Genomic DNA, 24,177 nt, shown 5'->3' with positions numbered 1-24,177 from the left:
CAAAGCCATCTACCACGAACCTATGGCAAGCATTATCATCAATGGGGAAAAACTAAGGACCTTTCCTCTAAGGTCGGGGACAAGACAAGGATGCCCACTCTCACCACTTCTCTTCAATATAGTACTATTGTAGTACTAGCAATAGCCATTAGGCAAGAAAAAGTTATTAAGGTGATTCAGATAAGAAAGGAAGAAGTCAAGCTCTCACTATTCACAGATGATATGATAATGTATCTAGAGAAGCCTAAAAGCTCTAGTAAGAAACTCTTAGAAACAATTGATCTGTACAGTAAAGTCGCAGGCTATAAAATCAATACCCAAAAATCCATGGCCTTCCTATATGCAAACAATGAGGCAGAGGAAAGGGACATGAAAAAAGCAATCCCGTTCACAATTGTGCCCCAGAAAATCAAGTACCTTGGAATCAGCTTAACTAAAGAAGTAAAGGACCTCTACAAAGAAAACTATAAAACGTGGGGCTGGAGCAATAGCACAGCGGGTAGGGCATTTGCCTTGCACGCAGCCCAACCCTGGTTCGATTCCCAGCATCCCATATGGTCTCCTGAGTAACGCCCGAGGTGATTCCTGAGTGCATGAGCCAGGAGCAACCCTTGTGCATCGCTGATTTTAACCCAAAAAGCAAAAAAAAAAAAAAACAACAACTATAAAACGCTACTCCATTAAATAAAAGAGGACATGAGGAAATGGAAACATATCCTCTGCTCATGCATAGGGAGAATCAACATTGTCAAAATGGCAATACTCCCCAAAGCATTATACAGATTCAAAGCGATCCCTATAAAAATACCCATGAAATTCTTCAAAGAAATGGAAGAAGCAATCCTGAAATTCATATTGAATGACAAATGCCCACGGATATCTAAAACAATTCTTGGGAAAAAGATGATGGGAAGCATCACCCTCCCCAATCTTAAACTTTACTACACAGCGGTAACAATTAAAACAGCATGGTATTGGAATAAAGGCAGAGCCGCAGACCAGTAGAACAAGGTGAAATATCCCTACATACAACCTCAAATGTATGATCGTCTAATCTTTGATAAGGGAGCAAGAAATTTGAAGTGGAACAAGGAAAGTCTCTTTAACAAATGGTGCTGGCATAACTGGACAATCACATGCAAAAGAATGGGTTTAGACCTTGACCTGAAACCATGCACAAAAATCAGATCAAAATGGATTAAAGACCTCAATATCAGACCACAATCCATAAGGTACATCGAAGACAAGGTCAGCAAAACCCTTCATGATACTGAAGCTACAGGTATCTTCAAATCTGACACGCAACTGACCAACCAAGTGGAAACAAAGATAAACAAATTGGACTATATTAAACTAAGAAGCTTCGGAACCGGAGCCGCTGCACGAGAAGCAGACCCTCCGCGCCTATTGACTGTGATCCTGAGGTCTCCTAACCCATTTTGGCACCAGAGCAGATTCTTGCAGCCATGCATTTTGACTGTGAACTGAGCTACAACCCCGTGCAGCCCGGGGAGGGATTTTTTTTCCCTCTCTACCCCATTTTTCTGACCGAAAATGGTGGCAGCGGTAGCAGCCACGTGGTAAGAGCCACCCTCTAAGACCCCTCAACCAAGAGGTAGGACTTTCTTTAGTGACGTAGCCTGTAGGTGTTCCTGGGATGGGGGGTGTTCCCGGCGCGCCTTCCACCCAGAGATGAACCAGAGCCGCGGCATGAGAAGCAGACCCTCCTCGCCTATTGACTGTGATCCTGAGGTCTCCTAACCCATTTTGGCACCAGAGCGGATTCTTGCAGCCATCTATTTTGACTGTGAACTGAGCTAAAATATTAGAAACTTTTTTTGCGGCCGCACGGACTCAAAGTTTTCACTCTTAGCAATGAAGAGAAATTATTAGATGATGCCTATTCAGCAGGCCTGATTGTTGGGGAAAATTTCTAATCAATAATAGTGAGTTCTGTATGGAAATATGGAATGTACTCAATATATATAGAGAATAATGGGAATATCATTAGCTACTTAGTTGGGGTGGGGTGGGAGGGGGGTGTATTGGGGTTCTTGGTGGTGGAACGGGTGCACTGGTGAAGGGATGGTGGTTTAATCAGTATTTTACTGTGACTTAAACCTGAAAGCTTTGTATTTTTTCTTATTTTTTTCAAAAAAAAACTCATAGGCATTTTATAAACATTAATTTGATTCACTCATTGATAACCTACTGTATATAATAACTACTACTGTATATAACAACTACTACTACTGGCTTTATAGATAATAAAATTGAGCTTGCAAAAAAAAAATAACAACTACTACTACTGGCTTTATAGATAATAAAATTGAGCTTGCAAAAAAAAAAAAAAACTAAGAAGCTTTTGCACCGCAAAAGATACAGTGACCAAAATACAAATACAACCTACAGAATGGGAAAGGATATTCACCCAATACCCATCTGATAAGGGGTTGATATCAAGGGTATATAAAGCACTGGCTGAACTCTACAAGAAGAAAACATCCAACCCCATCAGATAATGTGGGGTGAAGAAATTAACAGAAACTTTTCTAAGGAAGAGATATGAATGGCCAAAAGGTGCATGATAAAATTCTCTGTATCACTAATCATCAGGGAGATGCAGATCAAAACAACTATGAAATACTACCTCACACCTCAGAGAATGGCACACATCCAAAAGAACAAAAGCATCCGCTGTTGGAAAGGATGTGGGGATTAAGGGACCCTTCTACACTGCTGCTGGGAATGCTGACTTGTTCAGCCCTTTCAGAAAACAATATGGATACTTCTCAAAAAATTAGAAATTGAGCTTCCATTTGATCCAGCAATACCACTTCTGGGAACATACCCTGTAGAAAGAAAAAAGCATAGTCGAAATGACATCTGCACTTATATGTTCATTGTAGCACTGTTTACAATAGCCAGAATCTGGAAAAAATTGAATAAAAACTTGTGGATGGAGAGATAGCACAGCATGTAAGGCACTTCTGGACACATATCTGACCCAGGTTCAATTTCTAGCATCCCATATGGTCCTCAGAACTTGCCAGGAGTGATCCCTGAGCACAGAGCCAGGATTAAGGAGTAAGGAGTAGCCAGGCATAGCCCCCAAAACCAGAAAAATAAAAACGCAATAGAAACTTGTGATGTATATTGCTGATATGCAAGATATAAACTAACTTAACATAATGCAGATAACCATTGGAAATTTTTCCAGATCATAATCTCACATGACTCTGGGCAGTTTATGAATTTCTGCACTCACTGGAGAGGGTCTAGGACAAATTGCTTCATTGTCTTTTCCAATTTCTATCATTGCTGGTGTTCCTCGACTTGTGGCACCTTGATCCACTTTTGAGCCAACGAGGTAGCAACTCTCTGTCCCTTTTATCCTCACGTTCTCTCTGACCACAGTAAAAAAAGATTTTCCTCTCCTTAAGGACTCCTGTGATAGACCACCAGGGTCCAGGGAACAGAAAGTGGTCTGTCACTTAATAGCTTTGACCTGGGTCTCATTAGCACCAGTTCAAGTGCCGCTCAGATCCCAACTGTGTTAGGGATTACACAGGCCCCAGGGTCACACAGAGAAGTGCTCAGGTCTCCAGGGATACACCCCAAGATGCCAGGCGAGGATTCGCAGGGAACCAAAGAAGGCTCAGCTGCTTAACACCTGTTCTATCTCTGGGCATGGGGAGGAGGGGTTGGTGGGCAGGAGGGAGAAGAGGGAAAAGGTTCTGCATACTTATAAACCAGATACCTATTTTTTGGCTGTTCTCAGGGTTCATCCTGGCTCTTCACTTAGAAATCATTCCTGGTAGGCTTGGTTGTCCCTACCGAATGCCAGGGATTGCACCCAGCTTTATTGCATGTAAGGCAAGCACCCCGCTCTGCTGTACTCTCTGGCCCCACCCAGAAGCTATTTAATGAAAAAAAAAACATACGAAAGTTACTGCATTAACTTTACATTCTAATTAATTAATATCCCATCTTAATTACTAATAAAGCAGTCTATATTGCCACTGAAGTTAATCTGTCTTCATTTAAAAACATTTTCTGTTCAATTGTGGCTTGATAATTAAAACTCTGTATCCAGGGACCATCTTCCTTCTAAATAAGTTGTTTTTGTCTGTGGTGAAGTCATTAACTTGGATTAATTGGCTAAGAGTGGTAATATAATCTGTGAATGATTTCTAGCTCATTGCTGAACACTGAGAAACTGCTTTCTGATGTCTTTAGAATAACAATAAAATTAAATTTCAAAGAATTGGGTACTGGATATCCTCTGATTCACTTACAGGGCAGTAAATGTTAAATACATATTTTTGAAGAAATAATGAGTAACGTAATGAGTCAATATACATTCAAAGATGGTTTCTAAAATTTTTGTTTTACTACAGTTTGGGTCATGAATCACAAAATCCCGTTGATCGTCGAGCGGTCTCAATAAACTTTACATTCATCCTATCCCTGAGAAGCCACTCTCTTCTCGGCCTTCCCAATGATGCCTCACTGGAGGCTCTTCCAGGGTTCAGGGGAATGAGATTCAGCTGGCTACTGGCTTTGGCATATGGATACACCATGGGAAGCTTGTGATGCTGTCCCATGTGGGCAGGAAACTCTCAGAAGCTTGCTAGTTTCTCCTAGAGGGAAAAGTAGATTATAAGATATCCCGAGCTTCTGGGAGCTTGCTTTTAAGTCTCTGGATGTTGGCCGTTGATGGGATTACACACACCTGAGTTCCTCTGACAGTACCTTCATGCGTGAGGCTTGTCCAAACGTGTGGAGAGGGGCCTTGAGCATAGCTGTGGCTAGGTTCCGGTGGTCTTTGGCCACCGAAATCTGCTCAGGGCAGGGAGGGAAGCTGGAGCCCATCCCCTCAGAGGCGCCCCAGGGAAGACAGCCAGGTATGCGGGCAAGAGACTCTCTGCGTCGCTCTCTGCTTCGGTTTGGGTAGTTCATTTAAAATAGTGTTGATACATATGTCTTTGAAGTGCAAAGATATTGCATGTTCAATACAACCAAAGATAAGAGGAGTAAGTAAAACTGAAAATCAAAGTGAGGAAAAAAAGTAACACATGGTTTGATAGTACTTAAATTTGATAGTACTTAAATCTGATAGTACTTAAATTTGCAAGAACTAATGAATATTTTTGTATCGTCTTTTACCTAAAGATTGAGTGCCCCAGTGGATATTATGCTTAAAGTATCTGTTATATTGATCCTCTGTCACTGACTAATTTTCATATTTTTCAATCAGTAATATGTGTCATAATTAAAAGATTTATTTGTGGGTGTGTCTCCCACATACTTAACTTTTGGCCATTTAATTTCGTGGTAAACTTGGCCCCAAGTTGTTGGGGTCTGGCCAAAGGCACAGCAGCAATTTGGGGGTATCTGGTAGTCTGAAGGCACAATCAGGCTGCTGATGCACTCACCCCACAGGTACAGGTTGACCTGCTGGTGGCACCTCCAGCTCAGCTATATAAACTCCCCTCTCAGAGAGCCTGGCAAGCTACTTAGGATATCCTGCCCATATGGCAGAGCCTGGCAAGCTACCCGTGATGTATTCTATATGCCAAAAACAGTAACAACAACGTGCTCTTCACGTTTCTGGAGCGAGCAGATGCCATTGGGCTACACTAGCACGAGACAGGGACAAATGGAGATGTTACTGGTGCCCATTCAAGCAATTGGCAAACAACGGGATGACAGTGATACAGTGATACAGTGAATTAAAAGATTAGGATACCTTGTGATGATTCAGAAATAAAAAATAAAATAAATATAATATAATCTGTTTTTCCTTCTCATGTTATTGTATTAGATGCATTTTGAATCATGCTTTTCCCTTATTGATAAAAAAAAATTAGAGAAAGAAAATTTCCTTATTTATAAGGGAAGGAAAGAAAGAAGGAAAGAAAGAAAGAAAATTCTCTAAAGTCTATAGAAGCTCATTGACTTTAAAAAACAATGACCACTAGGGCTTGGAGAGATAGTACAGGGGTTAAGATGCTTACCTTGCATATGCCTGACTCTGAGTTTGATCCTTGGAACAAAAAAATGGTCTCTGAGGACTGCCAGGTGTGATCCCACAGGAACAATCCCGGAGGAACCCCATTCTACAAAAGGAAAACTCAATGTTTGCTAAAGTAGATCCATGTCATTCTAAAACACAAGCTTTCTGATGCCTCAACGCTGTTTCTTTTTAAAAATTGATTGAGGTTCTGTGATTGCAGTATTGTTAATTATGCATTCTCAAGCACATAATTCTGGCACCATGTCCATCACTGGTGCACCCAACTCTCCCTTCAAAAAATTTGCCTTTCTTATAAATCAGATCAAACCTATCCTTAAGACTCAGGAAGACCAAACTTTTGTACAAATGTAAATAAGATATTGCATCAAGATATTTAAGGAATTTAACAAATTTAACAAATTTTTGTACAAAAGGAAATGTGATATTGCATCAAGATATTTAAGGAAACGAGGGGCAGAAATACTTTGCAGGATACTCTGCTTTTACCAGCTGATTTCATTGCAATAGTTGAAGTGATGTGACTTTTTTCTTATTCAGTAAGTGATTTTAAGTTTTGTTCTTAATTTTATTCTGAATGCATAACATGCCACTTCAGTATTGGATATTGGATTGTCTGCAGATGAATGTGAATAGTTACTTTAATACTGTGCCCAATGTGATTAATTTATAATCTCATTCAGTGTTAAATTCCATCAATATATTAAGCACTTGATGAAACACAGCAGTAATGCTCAATCTCCTGGGTTTTACTATGAATTGATAGTTAAATAATGCAGAGTCATAATAAGGAAGTCGTTGTAAAGAAATGAAATAATTTTTGTTTAAAAGGACGGAGAAACAAGGTGTTGTACACAAATTTCAGATCCCCATTTGCAGAGATGAAGTTCACAAACAATAATGCAAAAGTAAAAAAATCTTTAATATTAGCTCAGCAGAGTTCAAGTCTCATCCAACACAGTGGAGTCTTGACAAGGACCCTGCCTTCAAGTCACATGCAATTTATATAGATTTCAAGGTTGAGGAAGCACTATAATAACAGTGATCAAGCCCACAGTGGCCAATGATTAGTCGACATTTGATAACAGTTAGTCACCTTGTAGTTGTTCCAGACAAATGGGACATAGTGACCCCTCACGACCAGTTCGATGATCTAGGAGTTTCTTCTTTGGGCAGGTTACTCAAATGGAAGTTTACCAGAAATTGCGAGTTCAGTTTCTGGGAAACAGAAATTTAGGCCTAATCAAAACTTACTGTTAGCTGTGGCCTGTCATGGCATTAGTTTCGTCCTCACAAAGGAATAAAATCTAGTTTGAGAACTTGTTATTCTTTCACTGTATCACTGTCATCCCGTTGCTCATCGATTTGCTCAAGCGGGCACCAGTAACGCCTCCATTTTGAGTTATTCTTTAATCAAATTAAAAATACTCTAACAAAGGCCAGAAAGGGGTATTGGCAAGAAAAAAAAATAAAAGAATTATTTGAGGTAGGCATTAGACATGATGCTTAATGAATATATTTGGAAACTCTCATAATGCCAAACATTAGCCAAGAGGCACAAATGCTGGCCGACTTAAACCGAGAATGTGGAAAGGTCAGACTCCAGCTGAACCTCAACAAGACGATGCCCATGAAAAACAAACTAGTCCCTGATGCTTCATTTGCTCTCAATGGAAGGAACATCCAAAGTGATTATGCTATACGAAGCCCAGGGTGCAAAGACACAAATACATTGAAGTATTTTTGTGTGTTACTCCCAAATAAAAATCAGCTGTTATGAGCAATGTAAGTTTTACACTGGCTTCAGCTTCCTTCCCGCCCCAAGTAGAGCTTCCTTGGCCAAAGACATCCAGGGCCCAGTCAAAGCCATGCTCAAGGTCTCTCTCCACACATTCAGATGAGCCTCATGCATGAAGATACCATCAGAGGAACCCAGGTGTGTGGGAACCGGGGCTGAGACCTCCAAGCCTACTCGGATCGGGACTGGGCCTCTTCTGCCCAGATTTCCCATTTTCCAGTAGCTGGACAGTCACACCTAGGGACTGCCACTGGTACCGTGTAATCCCACCAACAAACAACATCCAAAGACTTAAAACCAAGCTCCCGGAAGACATCTTTTCCATCTGGGAGAACCTGGCACAATACCGGGAGTTTCCTGCCCATGGGAGTTTCCTCAAAAACTCCCCATGGTGTATTCATATGCCAAAACCAGTAATAATGCTGAGTCTCATTCCCCTGACTCTGAAAGAGCCTCCAATGTGGCATCGTTGGGAAGGACGAGTAAATAGAGGCTTCTAAAATCTCAAGGCTAGGTAGAATGGAGACGTTACTGAGAGTGCTCAAGAAATTCCACAATCAACGTGATGATGATGATGATGATGATGATGATGATGATGATGATGATGATGATGATGATGATGATGATGGTGAAGTTTTGCACTGTTTTAATCAGTGACTTCGTGGAGACAATGCATTGATTAAAAAAATGAAATTTTAAAATCGGATTATATGTCTAGCCTATCTCATCTTTCATGCCTTGGCAAACGAGACAATGCCCCTGATTCTTAATCATTGACGAAGGTTGGAACTCCGGATTCCTTCTTTCACTTGAGTGAGATGTGATACTCCTAGCATAGCTCTTTCGATTCCTCCCTGGGATACCCGAATAGCATTCTCATCATGTTTTCATAGGACCCAGGTCTCTGAGGCATATACTAGTGCAGGAAGAATGGTGCAGTTGAAAAGATATGTCCTGAGATGGAGGTTCTTTATCCTTTTATCACTTCTTTGACGCCCTTGAAGGTGTTCCACACTGCTCTCTTCCTCCTGCGCAGTTCTGGCACCAAGTCATTCCTCATGTTGCGTTTTCGACCCAGGTACACATACATAGCTACTGCATTCGGTGATGTTCATTCCATTGAGAGAAAATGTAATGTCAGAGACTAGTTTGATTTTCACGAACATTGTTTTGGTGAGATTCAGCTGCAGTCCGACATTTCCAGGGTCTCAGTCAATGTCGGCCAGTGTTTGTGCTGCTTGGCTAATGTTTGATGTTATTAGAATGATGTCATCATGAAGCAGAGGTGGTGTAGTTGCCAATAATCTATCTTTACTCCCAATCCTTCCCATTACAGTCGTCACATGATGTTCTCAGAGTGACACTGAAGAGTTTCAGTGAAATGGTATCACCCTGCTGAACCCCTCTCTTTGTGTCAATGATCACTTCCTTGTAGAATGGGGAGATCTTGGTGGTGAATCCATAATACTGCTCATGGAGGATCCTGATGTACTGAGTTTGAAAGCCCTGTTTGGCTAGGACTTCAATAACCACTTCAGTCTCAACAGAATCAAAGGCCTTCGTTAAATCGATGAACATTAGACAGAGTGGCATCTTGAACTCTCACGAAACTTCTATTAGCTTGGTCACTGTGTGGATATGGTCCATTGTGCTGAATCCTTTTTGGAACCCAGCTTGCCCGCATGGTTGTCCTTCGTCTAGTGTTCTGCCTATTTTATTCAGGATGACTCAAGTGAACAACTTGTAGACGACTGACAACAGGCAGATTGGGTGATAGTTGCTGATGTTGTGGATGTCTCCCTTCTTGTACAACAAAACGGTTCTGTTGGTTTTTCATTGGGACAGAAACTTGCATAGGGACAGGTAGCGTGTGAAGAGCCGAGCCAGTGTATTGACAAGTACTGAAGGCAGATTCTTCACGTGTTGTTTTGGCCTCACCTTGTCTGGACCCGGTTCTATACGCATCTTTACCAACAAAATAGCATTTTGGACTTCGGAAGGGAGGATGTTGGGAAGGACATATCCATCCTGCTGAATTTGGTATGTGAGCAGGTGGACGTGATTGTCAAAGAGGTCTGAGTAGAAGTCATGAATAATACTATCCATTGCCCTTCTGGAAGATGTGATAGATCCATCAGGACATCAGAGGGCAGTCATCTTGGTCTTGTAGTTGCGAGTACTTTTCCCAGCTTCTGCCGCATCAGCCAACACTGCTGCTCTTCTCTCTTTGAGGTCTTCCTTTATCACTTCTCTGCACAGCTTTGCAAGCTCAGATGTTAGCTTGCGATTGCCTGAGGCTCGTGCCAAACCACATTGGCAAATGTCCTAGAGAGTTTCTGAAGACAGGCATCTGTTTGTGGCTTTGCCACTCTTGGCATTCTTCGTGCAGTCATGGAGGTGCTGAACCAGTCGATCGTATTCCTCATCGATGTTGTCAACAATGGCATGTTCCCACGTTGCCGCAATAATGCTAAAGAGCTCCCAGTTGGTGGTCATTCTGGGAGTTCTCTTCCTAAACTTAGACTTTGTAGTTGTAGACCTTCTACCCGCTCTGTGAAGTAGAATTTTGTACAAAGGGGACGGTGGTCTGATCCCATTTGGAATTTTGGGATAATAGAGACATCAGGCAGGTAAAACCTTCAGTTGAATAAGATGTGGTCAATTTTGTGTGGAACTGTCCACGGGGAGACTCCCATGTCCAACGTTTAGATTCAGCCTTCTGGAACTGTGAGTTACCATGGATGGTCTTGGTCGACATGATGAACTCAGACAGTCTCTCACCCTGTCCATTCCATTCTAGGTCATGGGTCCCAATGTGGAGGTCTTCGGGCAACCTTCTTGGTCTTATCTTGGCATTAAAATCACTGACAATGATTTTTTTAGAAGGTGTGATCCTCTTTATAGAACTTCTCCAGTTCCATGTAGAACTTCTCAATTTCTTCTTCATCATAGTTGGATGTTGGTGTGGAGACAACGAAGATAGAAACTTCTGGCAGTGAGCCACATCTATTCAAGCATAATCATCTGATTTGGGTTGTTAGGCATTCGAATGAATCAATGCTCATGGCCAAGTTCTTGTTGACAAGCACACCAACGCCACCAACACCTCTGTTGTCACATGTTCCAAGGAACAGTTTTTCTCCGGTGTTGAAAATGGCATTATGTGATCGATGCCTTCTTGTTTCGGTCAGACCAATGATATTTTACTTGATCTTCTGCACTTGCACCACATCTTGTCCTTAATGGAAGCTTCTGATGCCAGCACTTATACATTGAATATACAGTCATTTTAGTCCTTCTTTTTTTTGGCAGTCTAGTTCATCTCTGAGATTTTATCAGCCTCTTCTTGCTCATCCTTCTTAACACTGCCATATTGGGGCATCGTTTGGTGTCATGTGAATGAGGACCATTGATGTTACTGTTTTTGGCATATCAAATACACCACAGGTAGCTTGCCAGGCTGTCTTGCGGGCGTGGTACTCCCAGTAGCTTGCCAGGCTCTCCTAGAGGAATGGAGGCTTTTAGGGCAACCTCCAATCACCCTTACAGGTGTTCCTATGGTTCACAACATATTTTAACCCCACCAAATATGGTGTGGCAATTACGGAAAATGGGTATTAAGCGTCTTATGGTGTGTCTGGAAAGTGGTCTGGAGCCTGGCAGTGGCTATGTAGTGGAGGTAGTGGATGTCTGCCGATGAGTTATTTATCTGGCCCTGGTAGGGTGGGGCACCTGGGTTTGAACCCTGGGGTACTGCAGATTGGAGGACACCGACAGAGGATCTTGTTTCTGGGTCTGCTTTACCTGTTTCTGTGGGGCTTCACTCACAAGTGAGGTTTGGCCTGAGTTTCCGGAAAGGGGCCTGGAGTGTGGCGGTCGCTGTAGTGGAGATAGTGGGGGTCGGTTGGTGGGGTATTTATCTGGTGCTGGTAGAGAATTTAGAGACAACCGCTGGACTAGAGCTGTTACTGACTGGATTTCACAGGACGTCAAAAGACTGCATGGCTGCCCACCTATGACATGGTCAGACTTCTTCGTCAAAACCCTGAATGAGGGGGCTAGAGTGATAGTACAGCAGGTAAGCCATTTGCCTTGCACGCGGCCGACCCGGGTTTAATTCCTTTAATTCCCAGCATCCCACATGGTCCCTTGAGCGCCACCAGGAGTAATTCCTGAGTGCAGAGCCAGGAGTACCGGTATGCAATGCCGGATGTGACCCAAAAAGCAAAAAAATAAAAATAAAAACCCTGAACAAACAGTTTGAGGCTCTTCGTGTTCCTGGAGTGAGATACCACTGGGCTACACTAGAACAAGACAGGGACGAATGCAGACATTTCTGGCACCTACTTGAGCAAATTGAAGATCAACAGGATGACAAGTGATACAAGTGAAAATTTAAAATGAATGAGTAGCAATTAATGCATGCAAAGAATTTCTACATTTGACTTTTTCTTGACATTTTCTGTATTTTACCATGTAGTTCTCTGATTTTCTTTTTGATATGCTCAGAGTAATCACAAATAGATATTGAAGAATTAATTATTTCCCAAACATATTTTTATTCTGAATGCTCTGACATGGAAGCATTTAGACACTCAAAGTTCAGTTCCCATAAGAAATACACAGAAATTTTCTGCAGTGGTAGATTTCAATGTGTAAATGTGTAAACTTCACATTACAACACCAATCTTACTTTTAACTCTCCAGAACTGAGTGTAAATTCCAACTGCTCTTGAAATTTAAAAAGGGCTCCAGAAAATTCATTGACTATTTTTTGGGGAAATACCTTAGGTATTTGATTTATAACATGGTGCATTAAAACACATGGTTTAATTAAATAGAAGATTAATTTATGATCTTTATAAAAGTGTGCCTCAGTCCCCTGATACTACACTGTAAGTCAGGATGTCACCAAAAACTTGAATTTTTGTTTGTTATAAAATACCCTCCCAAAGTCACAAGTTCCCAAGCTTATTTGGTCCGTTTCTCCCATTTAGAAAAAAAATGCAGTACACAAAATACAAATTGAAATCTACCTGGTTTAAGCAAACAGACACAAGTGGCTTCCAAATGCACCTCAGGCTACCTCCACGTGTCCCCCCAATCTCCCACCCCATGGGTCCTTCTGAGAATTCTGAGTGGTATTGCTCACTTTGACAAGCAATGGTAAAGAATAATGACGAGTGACCTAGAAACAGCTAAACAAACATAATTTTAGTGGATAAAATGATTATTTCATTGTAAGATAATTATCCTTCAGCTTCAAGTTTCCATTCATCTGCTCTTGGATACCTAGGTTGATTTGGTATCTTAGTTATCGTACTGAGTTCAGCAATGAGTGATGGTGTGCATATATCCTTTGGGGAGAGAGTATTTATGTCCTGGGTTTAGATGGTCCCAAATGGAATTGCTGGTTCATATGTCAGTTGAATATCATGCAGCTGCGAGAAATAATGAAATCATGCAATTTGTTGCAACCTCGTTGGGACTGGAAGATATCATGTTGAGTCAAGTAAGCCAGAAGAATAAAGACAAACATAGGATGATCTCACTTCTTATCTGTGGAATATAGAATACTGGATTAGGAAATTTATCATAGTAAAGTGGGGGGGTGAGGAAGAGTCCTAGATCATCCTTGACACCAGTCCTTCCTTAGAGAGGAGAAGGATGGAGAAGGACAGAACCTAGAAGGGAAAAAGAGAATAGGAAGTAACGGGTGAACAGGTATAAGGGCTTCAGTTATACTGGTGATATGGGTGAGGGCTAGAGCCACATATCAAAAAAACAGACTCAATAATACTGAAAACAGGAGATCTAAGCTGCAACTACTGGAACTTTGAAACATGCCTGTAAAGTTGACAGGTGGGGATGTGTGGGGGGTTGGGTGGGCAAGGAGTATGGGAACACTGGTGGAGGGAAGTTGACACTGGTGGTGGGACTGGTGTTGAGTTTTCTTTTTTTTCATTTTTGCTTTTGGAGTCACACCCATTGATGTTCAGGGGCTACTCCTGGTTATGCACTCAGGAATGATTCCTGACGGTGTTCAGGGAACCATATAGGATACGAGGATCAAACCCAGGTTGGCCGTGTGCAAGGAAAAAGCCCTCTCTACTGTGCTATTGCTCTGGCCCCTGGTGTTGAAATATTATATACAACATTGTAAATCAAAGTTCCTTAAGAAAAATTTATTTAAAATAGTATGCTGAGTTAAGGAAGAAGAAAAACAGAATGAGTATACGAGTTATGTCAATAGTTTATTTATTGATTAACTGAGTTACAGATGCTAGAAGGGTTTTGTATCTAAATCTCAGGTGATTGTGATCTGTATTGATAAGTGAAAAAAATAGAGGGGGAATTTTCATTCAAAAATATATTTTGATATTTATTTTATTTTTTAAATTTTACTTTCATAAATTTGTTCACAATAGTCAATTACATTCAATATTTCAACACCAATTCCACCACCATTACATCTTCCCACCACCATTATTCCAAACTTTTCCACCACCACTCAAGCCTGCCCAACAGGCAGATGCTAGATAATTTATTTTGTATTGGTTGTTATGAATAGCAGGAGATGTCGCTCCTAGAATTCTAAAATCTTAAACAATTAGGGTCCCTCTTTGCAGTGAGCTGCTTGGTTCCAAGATTCATTTGTGAGTCTCTGGATCATGGCCAATAATGTGCTTAAGTGGCACTGGAGGCAGTTTGTGGGCATGACAGCAGGGCCCTGCAGGGGCGGGGAGATGGGAAGAAGCTGCCCGTCCCCATTGATATGTTTTAATGTGGCATGTCTTTCCTCCCACTCCTGCCTTTCTAAGCCTGCTGCTATTAATAGCACGGTAGCACTGTCCCATTCATCGATTTTTCTAGAGTGGGCACAAGTTAACATCTCCATTGTGAGATTTTTTTTGTTACTGTTTTTGGCATATTGAATACCCATGGGTAGCTTGCCATGCTCCACCACGTGGGCAGGATACACTCGATAGCTTGCCGGGCTCTCCAAGCGGGACAGAGGAATTGAACCCAGGTCAGCCTCATGCAAGGCAAACACCCTACCCGCTGTGCTATCGCTGCAGTCCCAGCTATTAATAGCAAGCCTTATATATTATTATTCCAAAGAGAGAAAGAGATATACAGCAACCTGTAGAGATGTTGGAACTGAATCTGGGTAAAATGGGTGTCCACATGGGAAATGTTGCCGAAAGTACATCTCCAAGCTCAGGGACTCACATTGCAGGGTTGAGGGGCCAAGGCTGAGGGACGTCAGCAGTAGAGAAAGTCCAGAGTGGCAAAGTTTGAAGAGGTGCAGGGAGCCCAAGTTGGAGGAGAAGAGAGTCTGGTGTCAGGAACTGAGTCTTGGAGATAGGAAGGGATATCAGAGTATGCTGTTTGGATCCAGGTAAGGTGGGGTTGGCAGAAGAAGAAAAGGTGCCAAAAGGTACCAGAGAACAGCTACATACCAGAGAGTGAACAAATGAATAAATTTATTGATAAATGCAGCCAGGATCTTACTGTCAGAGAGTGAAGTTACAAAGATGGAAATGGCAAAGGTAGATAAAACACCATATTGGGCCCTTTGGACCCGGCTGTGGAGCGAGCATGATGGAAGAGCCCAAGGAAGCGCCCTTGGACTCCAAGCGGCCCACTGAACTAATTCCGGCATGGGACCAGAGACCACACGGTGCGCTGAAACAGTGGGAACCGGGCATCCCCCAATTCTTTTAACCTCTCTCTCTCTCAACTCCTTCCTCTGAGCACAGCGCAGGGTCCGCGGTTTTCCTGAGCGCAAAATGGAGACGCCGAGCCTCTCTCTAGGTTTCTCCATCTTATGAGCACCATAAAAGGGTAAAAGTTTGTAGTGATGTTATTTCTGGTTGTACTTTCCCTGGACTTTATACAGAAACCCAAAACCGCGCGGCCGCTGCCGCGGCCGCGTGACCTAATGTCTTCTTAGCATCAGCAATATGTAATGGTTCCTTTTTAATGGGTCGGACTTTTGTGGGAGATCCTAACAAGAATAGTAAGTTTTTTGTTGAAATATTGAAGGCAATCAAATTGGTAGCCATCTCTCTAGACTGAACTAAGCTATATCCCCACGCCGGCTGAGAAGAAATTTTCTTCTTTCTCGGGAAGAAACGCGGCGTGCCGTCAACTACAGTGTGATGTCCATTAAGCAAACAGACCTGGTGGCGTGGGAATGGGATATAAGGGGAAAAATTATGTACATGGAACAGTGGGACACTGGTGGAATCTCGAGCCGGAGCCGACACCAGCGCAAGACCTTCGGTTCCAGAGACTGCTTGCAGACACTCTACTAGTCTATCAACTAAGCCAGAGCCCCACGCCTGCTGATGACAGGAAATAACCATCCTTTTCGTTTTTTTTTTTCCTTGTCAGGCAGCGTGGTGATTACTAAACAGGCATGAACTCGGTGGCGCGGGGCAAGGGGGAAAAAGAAAAGTTATGTAACAAACAGCGGGACTTAATATCTCTATATTCTTAGCAGTGGAGAACTATCAAATGCCTCCTTGGCAATAGGACTGCTTTTCTTTTTTGGGGGAAACCCCAACAACGGTAGTGAGTTGTGTGTTGAAACATGGAATGTAATCGAGATAAGCCGTAAACGAAGTGAAACTTATCATGTACAAGGGTGGGGACTGGGGAGGTGGGAGGGGGCGGCAGGTATACTGGGGGGGTTGGTGACGGAAGATGGGCACTGGTGAAGGGAAGGGTGTTTGAGAATTGTATAACCGACATAATCTCGAGAACTATGTAACCCTCCACATGGTGATTCAATAAAATTAAAAAAAAGACACCATATTGGAGTTTAGGTAGATACATTTATGCGAATTCACGAATTTTATGCAAATAGTAGCACTGTAGTCCCATTGTATACCAATTTGCTCGAGTGGGCACCAGTGATATCTTGATTGTGAGACTTGTTACTGTTTTTGGCATATCGAATACACCATGGGTAGCTTGCCAGGCTCTGTCGTGCAGGTGGGATACTCTCAGTAGCTTGTCAGGATCTTCGAGAGGGACAGAGGAATCGAACCCAGGCTGGCTGTGTGTAAGGCAAATGCCCTACCCACTGTGCTATCGCTCCAGTCCACTCCATTATTAAATAAGTAAATATTATTTATGCAAATAATAAATTTAAAAACAAGTATTACTATAAATGTGTGCACATGTGTGTAGGTATATTTATTTCCTATCTTTGTCAAGTGAGAGGAACTGTGTAGTCTGACATTCTAATACATGGACATAATTTAGTGCCCAGTCTTGATTTCTAAATACCATCTCAACCAGAGCTGTGTAGGAAAATAATTCCTTCCAGCTCTGAGATAGAAAAATGTAACATGAGCCTGAAAATGTTGCTGTATGAGATAAAGGAAGAACTATAAAAAAGTAGTCAACCAAACGAAAAACAGAAATCATCTTGGCAAAGAAGGGAATAAATCAAAGGGGGAAGGAAGAAGATGAGAAGGGGACATAGCAGGAATCACAGGTGTGGGTATACTAACAACGTGAGAAAGTGGAATGTTCAAAGCACAGACTGAACGATTTTCAAAACATGGGACCTAAACTACAACACCCAATCTTTATAAGGTGCCTGCCAGGGTGGCAGGCTGAGAAGGATGGGAGGGAATGTCAGGACACTGGTAGAGGGAACTTGACTGGTGGCAGGATTGGTATGAGAATATTATATGCCCCAAACTCAACTATTAATATCATTGTAAGTCATGGTCCTTTAAATTAAAAAAAAATTAAAGTGAAGTTATTATAATACATCTATAAAATGAGAATTCATGAGATCCTGTTGATAAAATAATAAATTAGTAAGTGCAAGTGAAAATATGGATAAATAACAAAACATTTTACATAAGCTCAAAGTAACTTGAACAAAATTATTCATTTGAAAGTTAAAATATGTGAACACAGTGAACATAACGTTAAATCAGAAGTCAAATTTAATAGATCACGAAAACAGATCAAAACATGTACAACCTGAAAAAAATCAATGAATATCAGATAAATTCAAATTAATATAATTCTATGAAATAACTGGGTCATAGTTTTAAAAGACTACAACAATTTAAGAAAGTTGTTGTAGTTTATGAAGGACTGTCCATATTGTTTTCAGAATGGCTGGACCAGTCGGCATTCCCACTAACAGTGAAAGAGCATCCCTTTTCTCCCCACATCCATGCCAGCACTTGTTGCTTTTGTTCATTTGAATGTGTGCCAGTCTCTGTGATGTGAGATGATATCTCATTGTTGTTTTGGTTTGCATCTCCCTGATGACTAGCGATGTGGAGCATTTTTTCATGTGCCTTTTGGCCATTTATATTTCTTTTTTAAGAAAACTTCTGTTGGTCTGCGTCTCCCGAGTTTCTGAAGTCACTCCCTGCTCGCCCTGCGCACCCCGTCTCCCGAACCGGCTTGTAACTGCGCACGTCCATCAGGTACGAGGACCATCCCTCGGCCACGCCCTCCCGTCCCCCCCATCAACAGGAAGACACTGGGGGCGTGGCCTGTGTCTTAGTGGGCGTGGTCTAAAGTGGGCGTGGCCTCCTCTCAGAGCAGCGGCCGCTAACGTGGCCGCAGTTATTCTTTGCTACCTCAGCTCAATCGGTACTGTGTATTCCTTTGAAAACTCACTTTTGCGATCTCAAACATTTACGCAAAATAGCCATTAGCTTAGGCTGACAGTATAAAAGCTATCAGTGAATAAGGGAAGTTTAGCACAATCGGAGCCCCTTCTTCCCACAAAAAGGAAGAGGAATAAATAACTACAAGGTTCCAACTCTGCACTTCCGTGACAATATGAAGAAGCAGCGAAAATCCCCTCCACGAAGAGAGGGAGAAGAAAAGATACTAGAAACCTCAAAAGAGTCTCCCAACATCTACGACCTCTCAGATAAACAATTCCGAGAGGAAATAAGGAGGAGAGTCGACCTACTCCAAGCAACTATGGAACAGACATCCAATAAATTAAGGGAGGAGATGAATGAAGCGCTGGAACGGTCTACCAAGAAAATACAGGAAGAAATGAGAGCAGAAATGAGAGCATAAATTTCAAACCTTCGAACGGAAGTCTCACAAATAAAGGAATCAGTAGATGAAATAAAAATCTCACTAGATGCCCTCAACAGCAGAATGACTACAGCCGAAGACAGAATCAGCGAGCTTGAGGATGAGCTGCAGAAAGCTTACAGACAGCAACAAATAATGGCGAAAGACCTCAAAATGGCTCTAGAGCGAATCAGAGCCCTGGGCGATGACTTCAAGAGGAACAACATAAGAATCATTGGAGTACCAGAACCACAGGGAAGTAACCCCAATGAAAAAAACATAGTCAAAGACATCATTACAAAGAAATTCCCAGAGCTGGAGAAGGCAGGCGTCCAGATACAAGAAGTCCGAAGAGTGCCAGCAAAAAGAGACCCAAATAAAAAGACTCCAAGGCATATCATAGTCAGAATGGCGGATGTTGTAGATAGAGACACAATTCTACAACTAGCAAGGTCAAAGAGGGAAATCACATACAAAGGAGCACCCCTCAGATTTACGGCCGATTTGTCAGAAGAAACCCTCCGAGCCCGAAGACAATGGTGGGACATAGTGAAAAAACTCAACGAAATGAATGCCTCACCAAGAATACTTTATCCAGCTAAACTCTCACTCAAACTCGAAGGAACCATACACTATTTCTCGGATAAACAACAGCTCAGGAACTTCATAGACTCAAAACCAATCTTGAAAGAAGGTCTAAAGGGGCTACTGTAAGACAAGGAGGAGCCCCATAAGAACAACAAATCCCACAGAAAGATGACACAAAACCACATCACAATAATCTCTCTCAATGTCAATGGCCTAAATACACCTATCAAGAGACACAGAGTGGCTAAATGGATCCGGAAATTAAACCCAACATTCTGTTGCCTGCAAGAAACACACCTGAACAAACAGAGTAAACATAGACTCAAAGTCAAAGGATGGAAAACAATCCTCCAAGCAAACAACCCCCTTAAAAAAGCTGGAGTGGCCATCCTGGTATCCGACAACATAGATTTCAGGATGAAAAAGATCAAAAGGGACAGCGAAGGTCATTTTCTGTTTATCAAGGGATATGTACAACAGGAAGAAATCACACTCTTAAACGTATATGCTCCTAAGGAACGACCGGCTAAATATTTAAAACGACTCCTAACAGACTTCAAAGAGGACATCACTAATAGCACAATTGTAGTCGGAGACTTCAATACGGCCTTATCGCCTCTAGATAGATCCACAAGAACAAAACTCAACAAGGAAACACTGACTCTGAATGAAGAAATTGAAGAGAGAGGCCTAATAGACCTATACAGGGCCTTACACCCCAAAAAGAAAGAATACACATTCTTTTCCAGTGCACATGGAACATTTTCAAAAATAGACCATGTACTGGGCCCCAGAACATACCTCAATAGAATCGGAAAAATAGAAATTGTATCAGCCATCTTTTCAGACCACGATGCACTGAAGATAGAAGCTAACCACCCACAAATACGGAAAATCAAATCAAACACCTGGATATTAAACAATTCCATGTTGAACAATGAGTGGGTCAAGAAGGAAATCAAGGAAGAAATCAAAAGATACTTAGAAACAAATGAGAATGAAGACACGAGCTACCAAAACCTATGGGACGCAGCTAAAGCCGTGTTAAGGGGAAAATTTATAGCTCTCCAAGCATTCCTCAGGAAGGAAGAAAGGACCCACATAGATAGCTTGACTTCACGACTCAAGACCCTAGAAAAGGACCAGAAAAAGGACCCCAAACCAGACCGAAGGAAAGAAATAATAAAAATTAGAGCAGAAATTAATGACATCGAAACCAAAAAACAATCCGAAAGATCAATGAAACAAAGAGTTGGTTCTTTGAGAAAATAAATAAGATTGATAAACCGCTAGCAAGTCTCACAAAGAAAGAAAGAGAGAAAACTCTAATAAATCGAATCAGAAATGAAAAGGGGGACATCATAACAGAAACCAGTGAGATTCAAAAGATCATTAGAGACTACTTTGAAGGTCTTTACACCACAAAAAAGGAGAACCTATAAGAAATGGATGGATTCCTTGATTCCTACAATCTCCCAACACTGAAGAAAGAAGACCTGGAATACCTGAATAGAACCATCAATGTTAAGGAAATTGAAACTGTAATCAAAAACCTCCCAAAAACAAAAGCCCAGGCCCAGATGGTTTCACTGGCGAATTCTTCCAAACATTTAAAGAAGACCTATTGCCTGTTTTCCTCAAACTTTTCCAGGAAATTGAAAAAACAGGAACTCTCCCAAACAGTTTCTATGAAGCACATATCTCCCTAATACCAAAAGCAAACAAAGACACCACTAAGAAAGAAAATTACAGACCAATTTCACTGATGAACACCAATGCGAAGATCCTCAACAAAATACTAGCAAATAGGATCCAACAACTCATCAAAAAGATCATACATCACGACCAAGTGGGATTCATCCCAGGGATGCAAGGATGGTTTAACATTCGGAAATCAATCAACATAATCCAGCATATCAACAAAAGTAAAGATAAAAACCATATGATCATATCAATAGATGCAGAGAAAGCATTTGACAAGATCCAACATCCTTTTATGATGAAAACCCTCGCCAAAATGGGGTTTGGAGGAACTTTCCTCAAGATAGTCGAAGCCATCTATCACAAGCCTACGGCAAGCATTATCCTCAACGGGGAAAAACTAAGGGCCTTTCCTCTGAGATCAGGCACAAGACAAGGATGCCCACTCTCACCACTCCTCTTCAATATAGTACTGGAAGTACTTGCGATAGCTATTAGACAAGAAAAAGAGATTAAGGGCATCCAGATAGGAAGGGAAGAAATCAAACTCTCACTATTTGCAGACGACATGATACTATATCTAGAGAAGCCTAAAACCTCTACTAAGAAACTCTTAGAAACAATAGACTTATACAGTAAAGTTGCAGGCTACAAAATCAATAAATCAATACCCAAAAATCCATGGCCTTCATATATGCAAACAATGAGGCAGAGGAAAGGGACATGAAAAAAGCAATCCCATTCACAATCGTGCCCCAGAAAATCAGGTACCTCGGAATCAGCTTAACCAAGGAAGTAAAAGACCTTTACAAAGAAAACTACATAACGCTACTCCATGAAATCAAAGAGGACATGAGGAAATGGAAACATATACCCTGCTCGTGGATAGGGAGAATCAATGTTGTCAAAATGGCAATACTCCCTAAAGCATTATACAGATTCAATGCGATCCCTATAAATATACCCATGACATTCTTCAAAGAAATGGATCAAGCAATCCTAAAATTCATATGGAATAACAAACGTCCAAGGATAGCTAAAACAATTCTTGGGAAAAAGATGATGGGAGGCATCACCATCCCCAACCTCAAACTTTACTACAAAGCAGTAACAATTAAAACAGCATGGTACTGGAACAAAGGCAGAGCCGTAGACCAATGGAACAGGGTGGAATATCCCTACACACAACCCCAAATGTATGACCATCTAATCTTTGATAAGGGAGCAAGAGATGTGAAGTGGAGCAAGGAAAGCCTCTTTAACAAATGGTGCTGGCACAACTGGACAACCACATGCAAAAAAATGGGTTTAGACCTTGACCTGACACCATGCACAAAAGTCAGATCAAAATGGATTAAAGACCTCAACATTAGACCACAAACCATAAGGTACATTGAAGACAAGGTCGGCGAAACCCTCCACGATATTGAAGATAAAGGTATCTTCAAAGGTGACACGGAACTAAGCAATCTAGTAAAAACAGAGATCAACAAATGGGACTACATTAAACTAAAAAGCTTCTGCACCGCAAGAGATACAGTGACCAGAATACAAAGACTATCCACAGAATGGGAAAGGATATTTACACAATACCCATCAGATAAGGGGTTGATATCAATGGTATATAAAGCACTGGTTGAACTCTACAAGAAGAAAACATCCAACCCCATCAAAAAATGGGGTGAAGAAATGAACAGAAACTTTACCAAGGAAGAAATACGAATGGCCAAAAGGCACATGAAAAAGTGCTCTGCATCACTAATCATCAGAGAGATGCAGATCAAAACCACCATGAGATACCACCTCACACCACAGAGACTAGCACACATCCAAAAGAACAAAAGCAACCGCTGTTGGAGAGGATGTGGGGAGAAAGGGACCCTTCTTCACTGCTGGTGGGAATGCCGACTGGTTCAGCCCTTCTGGAAAACAATTTGGACGACTCTCAAAAAATTAGATATTGATTTCCCATTTGACCCAGCAATACCACTGCTGGGAATATATCCCAGAGAGGCAAAAAAGTACAATCGAAACAACATCTGCACATGTATGTTCATCGCAGCACTGTTTACAATAGCCAGAATCTGGAAAAAACCCGAATGCCCCAGAACGGATGACTGGTTGAGGAAACTTTGGTACATCTATACAATGGAATACTATGCAGCTGTTAGAAAAAAGGAGGTCAAGAATTTTGTAGTTAAGTGGATGGGCATGAAAAGTTTCATGCTGAGTGAAATGAGTCAGAAAGAGAGAGACAGACATAGAAAGATTGCACTCATCTATGGTATATAGAATAACAGAGTGGGAGACTAACACCCAAGAACTGTAGAAATAAGTACCAGGAGGTTGACTCCATGGCTTCGAGGCTGGCCTCACGTTCCGGGGAAAGGTCAACTCAGAGAAGCGATCACCAACTACATTGTAGTCGAAGGCCATGTGGGGGAAGGGAGTTGCGGGCTGAATGAGGGCTAGAGACTGAGCACAGCGGCCACTCAACACCTTTATTGCAAACCACGACAGCTAATTAGAGAGAGAAAACAGAAGGGAATGCCTTGCCACAGTGGCAGGGTGGGGTGGGGGGGAGATGGGATTGGGGAGGGTGGGAGGGACGCTGGGTTTACGGGTGGTGGAGAATGGGCACTGGTGAAGGGATGGGTTCCCGAACTTTGTATGAGGGAAGTATAAGCACAAAAGTGTATAAATCTGTAACTGTACCCTCACGGTGATTCTCTAATGAAAAATAAATAAATTAAAAAAAAAAAACTTCTGTTAGGGGCTGGAGCGATAGCACAGCGGGTAGGGTGTTTGCCTTGCACGCGGCCGACCGGGGTTCGAATCCCAGCATCCCATAAGGTCCCCTGAGCACTTCCAGGAGTAATTCCTGAGTGTAGAACCAGGATTAACCCCTGTGCATCGCCGGGTGTGGCCCAAAAAGCAAAAAAAAAAAAACTTCTGTTAATTTCTTCTCCCCATT

Source organism: Sorex araneus, chromosome 1 (assembly GCF_027595985.1).
Source record: "Sorex araneus isolate mSorAra2 chromosome 1, mSorAra2.pri, whole genome shotgun sequence".
NCBI classification, from domain to species: domain Eukaryota; kingdom Metazoa; phylum Chordata; class Mammalia; order Eulipotyphla; family Soricidae; genus Sorex; species Sorex araneus.
The sequence above is the reverse complement of the archived record's forward strand: the minus strand, read 5'-3'. Positions refer to the sequence as shown.